Consider the following 7,620-nt stretch of genomic DNA (forward strand, 5'->3'; position numbering starts at 1 on the left):
CAGGGTTTCACCATGTTAGCAAGGATTGTCTCGATCTCCTGACCTCGTGATCCGCCTGCCTCCGCCTCCCAAAGTGCTGGGATTACAAGCATGAGCCACCGCACCCGGCCAAAGACCAGATTTCTAACAGACAAAAAGTATGAGATGATAGATGTTTGTTGTTTTAAACCAATGAGTTTCCGGGAATTCATTACATTGCCATTGAGAACTAATACAAAAGGAATAGTTGCTCAACACTCATTTATTTATTCAATGAATGTATGGATTGAATGTGTGTGTACCAGTTACTATAAGAGGAGAGGAGAAGCAGATGTGACTCTGACATGGGCCCTCTACCCTTGAGGAACCAGTCTGATGAGGGAGATAAATAGGAAAATAGATGGCATACAATACCTATAATGCAAATATAGGAACAAATTATGTGAGACTATAAAAAGGAAAATAACTAACTCTATTTGAGAAGGCTTCACTACCATTTGGAATAGCTTCATAAAGGTTGAGCACGTTTAAGACTCTGGCAAGTGGCACTGATTCAATAGGAGCTGCTACTTCAGGAATCAAACCAAGGAGTCTACATGTAATCATTTCTGAACCACCTACATGCAGTTATTAGATAAAGCCATGAGAGGAAATAAGATTTCTTCAGAAAAAAAGCATATGGATAAAACCCAAAACTTAAGACTCAGGCAGGTAAAATATGAGAAGACAATACTTGATTGATTTGATAATAAATATGATGTCATGCAGTGTTTGCCAGAGACGACTTTGAGGGAAAAAAAAAAAAGGCAATTGAAAAATCTTGCTGAAGGAGATCATTTTAAGAATTGTTTAAATTATGTATAGAAAATGTTTGGCCATACAAATAAGAAAGAAAATTACTCCCCACTCCCTTTGGTAAAAACGATGAATCACAGTTCCTACATAGTAAAAATGATGTTTTTAATATTAAGAAATTTAATATCTGAAATCAGCAAAATTGACTGTTATGTCTTGTTAATATCTCAAGTTAATATTGTATGCAAAAACTGGAGTTTTTTTTAATTAACTTTATGGACAGAAAAATATATAATTTTCTAATTTAAAACTACAAAACAAAAATTTTTGCAGTTATAAGTCAATCACTTTTTTAAAAAAACAATTTCCCTAAGGTATATCGAGCAGAGTATCAAGAAGAAAGTTGATAAATACCGGTCAAACTGAAAACCAAACACTAGTAACGTCTGTGCTACCTAATGATTTAAAAACCTGGACTTTGAAGTAGGAAGAGGGTCCTGGCTCTACTACTTAAAAAGTGACTCTAGACAATTAATGTAAGCCTCAGTTTTCTAACAAAAACAGAGATTATCATAACTACACATCAAAACCAGGTTTTCGGAACTCATTTTAGGTAAGACATGTGAATACACCTTGAAACATTTAACTCATTATATGATTCTTGTAGTTATCCAGGAAAAGATATCAAAAATAGCCATTAAAACTATTTTTCATATTACAGCAATTTGAAAACTTACTTCTATTTAACTGACAAAAAGTGTATCTTGATTTTTAGCCTTGACATATGGCAGTAAAACACGAATTACAAATTGGATTTGCACATAAATGTCAGAAAAACTTCCCTGATTTTTCATCGGAAATGTATTCCATTTGGAGGATCTGTTACATTTCCATAGGAAGTAATAACTTGATCAAAGCCATGAAATAAGGTTTGCTGCATTTATTTAGTCTCCTTTTACACAATGGCTTTTCCAAATCTGTGTGTGCTACTTTTGCCCCACAATGTGAAAAGGAGACCATTAACTGTAGGATACCACTTGCTATGTAGATTTTCGGGTCTTGTTTGCACTTGATATTTGAATTAATATATCCCAATTCTCCCTCCAATTTACTTGTACGTTTATTGTAGTTGGTTAAAAGAAAAAAAAAAAAACTGCAGGTAAGTCAGGTAATAAACTGTGAGTCAGCAGGCCATTTATCTTCTGTAATAAATAGGAGTCAGAAAGTCGCACAGAAAATCGGGCTATATTATTCAATCAGGCATTCAGTCATGAATCAACGTGTTACTTCCTCCACACCATTCTGCAGGCCTCAATGAAGTAACAAAAATGTTTTTCCTCTAATAAAAGTAGTATATTCCTTTTTTAAAAAGTCCTTTTCTCACAAGAACACATAGAAAAGGATATATTTAAATACATCAAAAACACCAATTAGGATGATTTTCTCTAGCAGTACTCAATAGGAGATGAAAGAAAAGGAGAGAAAAGGTACTGTGGAAAAATAGATCCAAAGGAGGGAAAGATGATTTTACATGGGCTCAGAATGCATCCCAGTAAGTTCATAAGTTACTACAATCCCTGCCCCCTTACTTTTAGTCAATGACCACTTCAAAAAATAAAAACAGTCAACTGTTGACAGAAACTCACCTCTGCTTGTATCTACCTACAAATATCTATATTTTTGTCAATTCATACTCTATTTCCTCTTATCTCACAGAGACTGGTACTTTCTCCACTTTCCAAAGGAGAATACCTCTCTCTATGTTCTCTATCTTGTCTTTCACCTCCCTGATTGTGCTTTGTCAATAATTCAGTTACAATTTCTGCATCTAGGATGCCTTCAGCCTCTCAATCTGTAAACACATTCAAGCTTCCCCACCATCTTAAATGTATCTTTTCCTACTTTTTGTCATTCCCACAATCTACTTTGTTTAACTGCCAATATCCTTAAGTCATTTATATTTACTGTTCCCACATTCTATTTGATTTTTCCAGCCATTATAATACGGCTTCCATCACCACCAACTCCAATCAAGTTGATCTCATTTAAGCCACCCGTGTCCTTCTAACCACACCCAAAGGGCTTCTTCAATTGTATCAAGATCATTTTCCTGCAGCATTCGACACCATTTCTCTTCTGAAAACTCTTTCTTCTTGGTTTTCTCAACACAACTCTCTTTCCTTATCTCCCTTCTACTCCTTGTCTTTTCTTCTTCAGTGTCTTTGTGTTAATTATCTATTACTGTGTAACAAATTATCCTAAGACTTAGTGGCTTGACACAAAAAGAATCAAATACCTAGGAATACAGCTAACCAGAGAGGTAAAAGGTCTGTACAATAAAAATTATAAAACACTGCTCAAAGAAATCAGATGTGATACAAATATATGAGAAAACATTCCACGCTCATGGATAGGAAGAATCAGTATCATCAAAATGCCCATACTGCACAAGCCAATATATAGATGCAATGCTATTCCTATTAAACTACCAATGACATTCGTCATGGAACTAGAAAAAAAAAACTATTTTAAAATTCATATGGAATCAAAAAAGGGCCAAAATAGCCAAGGCAATCCTAAGCAAAAAGAACAAAGCTGGAAGCATCATGTTATCCAATTTCAAACTATACTACAAGGCGACAGTAACCAAAACAGCATGGTACTTGTACAAAACAGATACACAGACCAATGGAATAGAATGGAGAGCCCAGAAATAAGGGTGCATGCCTACAACCATCTGATCTTCAACAAAGCTGACAAAAACAAGCAATGGGGAAAGGATTTCCTATTCAATAAATGGTGCTGGGATAGCTGGCTAGCTATATGCAGAAGATTAAAACTGGACCACCTCCTTACACCATACATAAAAATTAACTCATGATGGATTAAAGACTTAAATGTAAAACCCAAAACTATAAAAACCCAAGGAGACAACAGCATTAGTCTGTTCTTATGCTGCTAATAAAGACAGTTTATAAAGGAAGTTTATAAAGGAAAGAGGTTTAATTGACCCACAGTTCCACATGGCTGGGGAGGACTCACAATCATGGTAGAAGGTGAATGGGGAGCAAAGTCACATTTTACATGGCAGCAGGCAAGACAGCTTGTGCAGGGGAACTCCCCTTTGTAAAACCATCACGTAAGACTTATTCACTACCATGAGAACAGTATGGGCTAAACCATCCCCATGATTCAATTATCTCCATTTTGCCCCGCCCTTGATATGTGGCTATTATTATAATTCAAGGTGAGATCTGGGTGGGGACACAGCCGAACCATATCAACAACCTAGGCAATACAGCTCTGGACATACGACCTGCAAAGATTTCATGACAAAGACATCAAACGCAATTGCAACAAAAGCAAAAATTGACAAATGGGATCCAATTAAACTTAAGAGCTTCTTCACAGCAAAATAAACTATACACAGAGTAAACAGAGAACCTACAGAATGGGTGAAAATATTTATAAACTATGCATTTGACATAGGTCTAATATTCAGCATCTATAAGGAACTTAAACAAATTTACAAGCAAAGGGCCAGGCGCGGTGGCTCAAGCCTGTAATCCCAGCACTTTGGGAGGCCGAGACGGGCGGATCACGAGGTCAGGAGATCGAGACCATCCTGGCTAACACGGTGAAACCCCGTCTCCACTAAAAAATACAAAAAATTAGCCGGGCGAAGTGGTGGGCGCCTGTAGTCCCAGCTACTCGGGAGGCTGAGGCAGGAGAATGGCGTGAACCCGGGAGGCGGAGCTTGCAGTGAGCTGAGATCCGGCCACTGCACTCCAGCCTGGGCGACAGAGCGAGACTCTGTCTCGGGAAAAAAAAAAAAAAAAAAAAAAAAACAAATTTACAAGCAAAAAACAACCACATTAAAAAATGGACGAAGGACATGAGCAGACACTTTTGAAAATAAGACATACACGTGGCAAACAAGCATATGAACAAAGCTCAACATCACTGATCATTAGAGAAGTGCAAATCAAACCCACAATGAGGTACCATCTCACACCAGTCAGAAGGGCTTTTATTAAAAAGTCAGAAAAAAATGCTGGTGAGATTGCAGAGAAAAGGAAATGTGTATACACTGTTGGTGGGAGTGTAAATTAGTTCCATTGTGGAAAGCAGTGTGATGACTCCTCAAAGAGCTAAAAGCAGAACTATCATTCAACCCAGCAATCCCATTACTGGGTATATACCCAAAGGAATATAAATTGTTCTACCACAAAGACACATGCACGTGAATGTTCACTGAAGCACTGTTCACAATAGCAAAGACGAGGAATCAACCTAAAAGCCCATCAGCAGCAGACAGTATAAAGAACTTGTGGTACATACACACCATAGAATACCATGCAGACATAAAAAAGAACAAGATCATGTCCTTTACAGGAACATGGATGGAGCTGGAGGCCATTACGTTTAGCAAACTAATGTAGGAACAGTAAACCAGATACCACATGTTTTCACTTGTTAGTGGGAGCTAAATAATGAGAACCAATAGAAATAGAGGGGAACAACAGACACTGGGCCTACTTGAGATTGCAGGGTAGGAGGAGGGAGAGAATCCAGAAAAGTAACTATCAGATACTACGCTTAGTACCTGGATGACAAAAAATCTATACATCAAACCCTCATGACACGAGTTTGTTACTGTATAACAAACCTGCCCATGTACCCCTAAACCTAAATAAAAGTTAAAATAATTTAACAGGGTTGGTGCCATGGCTCATGCATGCAATCTCAGCACTTTGGGAAGCCAAGGTGGGTGGATTACCTGAGGTCAAAAGCTCAATAACAGCTTGGCCAACATGGCGAAACCCCATCTCTACTAAAAATATAAAAATTAGCTGGGCTTGGTGGCTCAAGCCTTTAATCCCAGCTACTCGGGAGGCTGAGGCAGGAGAACCGCTTGAACACGGGAGGTAGAGGTTGCAGTGAATGGAGATTGCACCACTGCACTCCAGCCTGGGCAACAAGCACAAAACTCCATCTCAAAAAATAATAGTAATAATAACAATTAAATAGACAATAACTTAGTAGCTTGAAACAGCAAACATTAATTATCTCAAAGTTTCTGTTGGTCAGGAATTTAGAAATGTCTTGGGGGAAAGGGAAAACACCCTTCTGGCTTAGAGTCTGTCATGAGGTTACAGTCAGATAATGTCTGGGGCCATAATAATCTAAAGCCTTGAGTGGGGCTAGAGGATTCATTTCCCCAATGGTTCACCCATGTGGCTGTTGGTAAAGGTCTTAGTCTGTCACTAGCTTTTTACAGATGTCTCAGTTCCTCACTGGCTATTAGCAAGAAGCCCTGGCTCCTCACCACATGGATCTCTTCACAGGCTGCTTGAGTATTTTCACAACATGACAAATAGATTTCACCAGATTGAACAATGAGGGAGAGGGAGACAGAGCGAGCGAGAGAGAGACAGAGAAAGCAAGCAAGCGAGTGAGAGACAGAGAAAGCTACAGTACTTTTTATGCCATAGAAATTATATACTGTTACTTCTGCTTTAATTGTATTTATTGGGAGTAAGCCCTTAAATCCAGCCCGACACTAAAAAGGAGAATTAAGCTCCACCTCTTAAGAGTATCAATTAATTTATGAACGTATTTTATACTACCACAAACGTCTACATTCTATTTCCTGAAAGCTGCTGTTACTTAAGGGTCTTACCTCTGTCCTCTTATCATCTTATTCACCCTCCCTGGGTGTTCTCAACTATTCCCATTGTTTCAATTGTCATCTATATTATAGATGAATCTAAAATCAGTTTCTAGCCCCGATCCCCTTCCCAAACCCATATTTGTATTTTCAACTGCTTATCCTACATCTTCACCTAGAAAGCCAGTACAACCTGTCCAAAACTAAACTTCTGTTTTCCTTCCCCTTTGCTCCAATTTGGCTCTTTATATCTTCAACCCAATTACCCACGTTAGAAAACATGAATCATCTTCAATTCCTACTTCTCCTTCTTACCTCTCATATCCCTTGATATGGATTTATCCCTACTGTTTATGCCTTCTAAATAACTCTCAATTTATTTTCTTCTCATCATCATTACCATCTTCGTACAGGCTGTCATCATTCCTCTCCAACTCTACTGCAGTAGCCTAATAATTGATTTCCCTGTCTCGTCTCTCCCCATTCTAATTTACTTTTTGTCAGATTTCTCTTGGTTAAAATATAGATCTGAGATCATATATCTCTATAAAAACCTTGAATGGCCCACCAATAACCAGTTTAAAGAGTCCAAGCTCTTTAAAATGATATATAAGGCCCTTTAAAATCTGATCCTAATATGTTTTAGCTTCATCTCGTCAAATGTCTCAACAAATTTTCACCAAATCATTGTCATTCCCTGAAAATGCCATGTACTTTCACACATTCACATATTTGCACACACTATTTCCTCTGCCTGCAATACCCACTACTCTCTGCTCTGCTAGGGAAACTCCTATTTCCAGAGTTCAAACAGCACCTCTTTCACGAAGCCCTCTCTGACTTTCCTAGGTGGGAAGTCATTTCATTCACTGTGGTTCCACATTATCCTGCATATACTGATGGCATATCGTTGTTAACCTATATTTCATGAATTATTTTAGGACTGATTCAGTTTCAAACATTTTGTCCTTTTGTCTTTGTATGAACATGAATAAATGTTTCAGACTGCTTTCCATTATTTAATTCAGAAAATATAATTGCTAGTGACAACTGCTGGCCCCCTCCAGGACTTACAGAATAATCTGTTGCCGGAGAAGACCTGTCTCACAGAATTTTTGAAATCTTTTCTCATTTTGTGTTGTTAATCTGCATCATTGAAGAAGACAAAGTGCTAT

Source organism: Chlorocebus sabaeus, chromosome 10, assembly GCF_047675955.1.
Source record: "Chlorocebus sabaeus isolate Y175 chromosome 10, mChlSab1.0.hap1, whole genome shotgun sequence".
Taxonomy (NCBI): domain Eukaryota; kingdom Metazoa; phylum Chordata; class Mammalia; order Primates; family Cercopithecidae; genus Chlorocebus; species Chlorocebus sabaeus.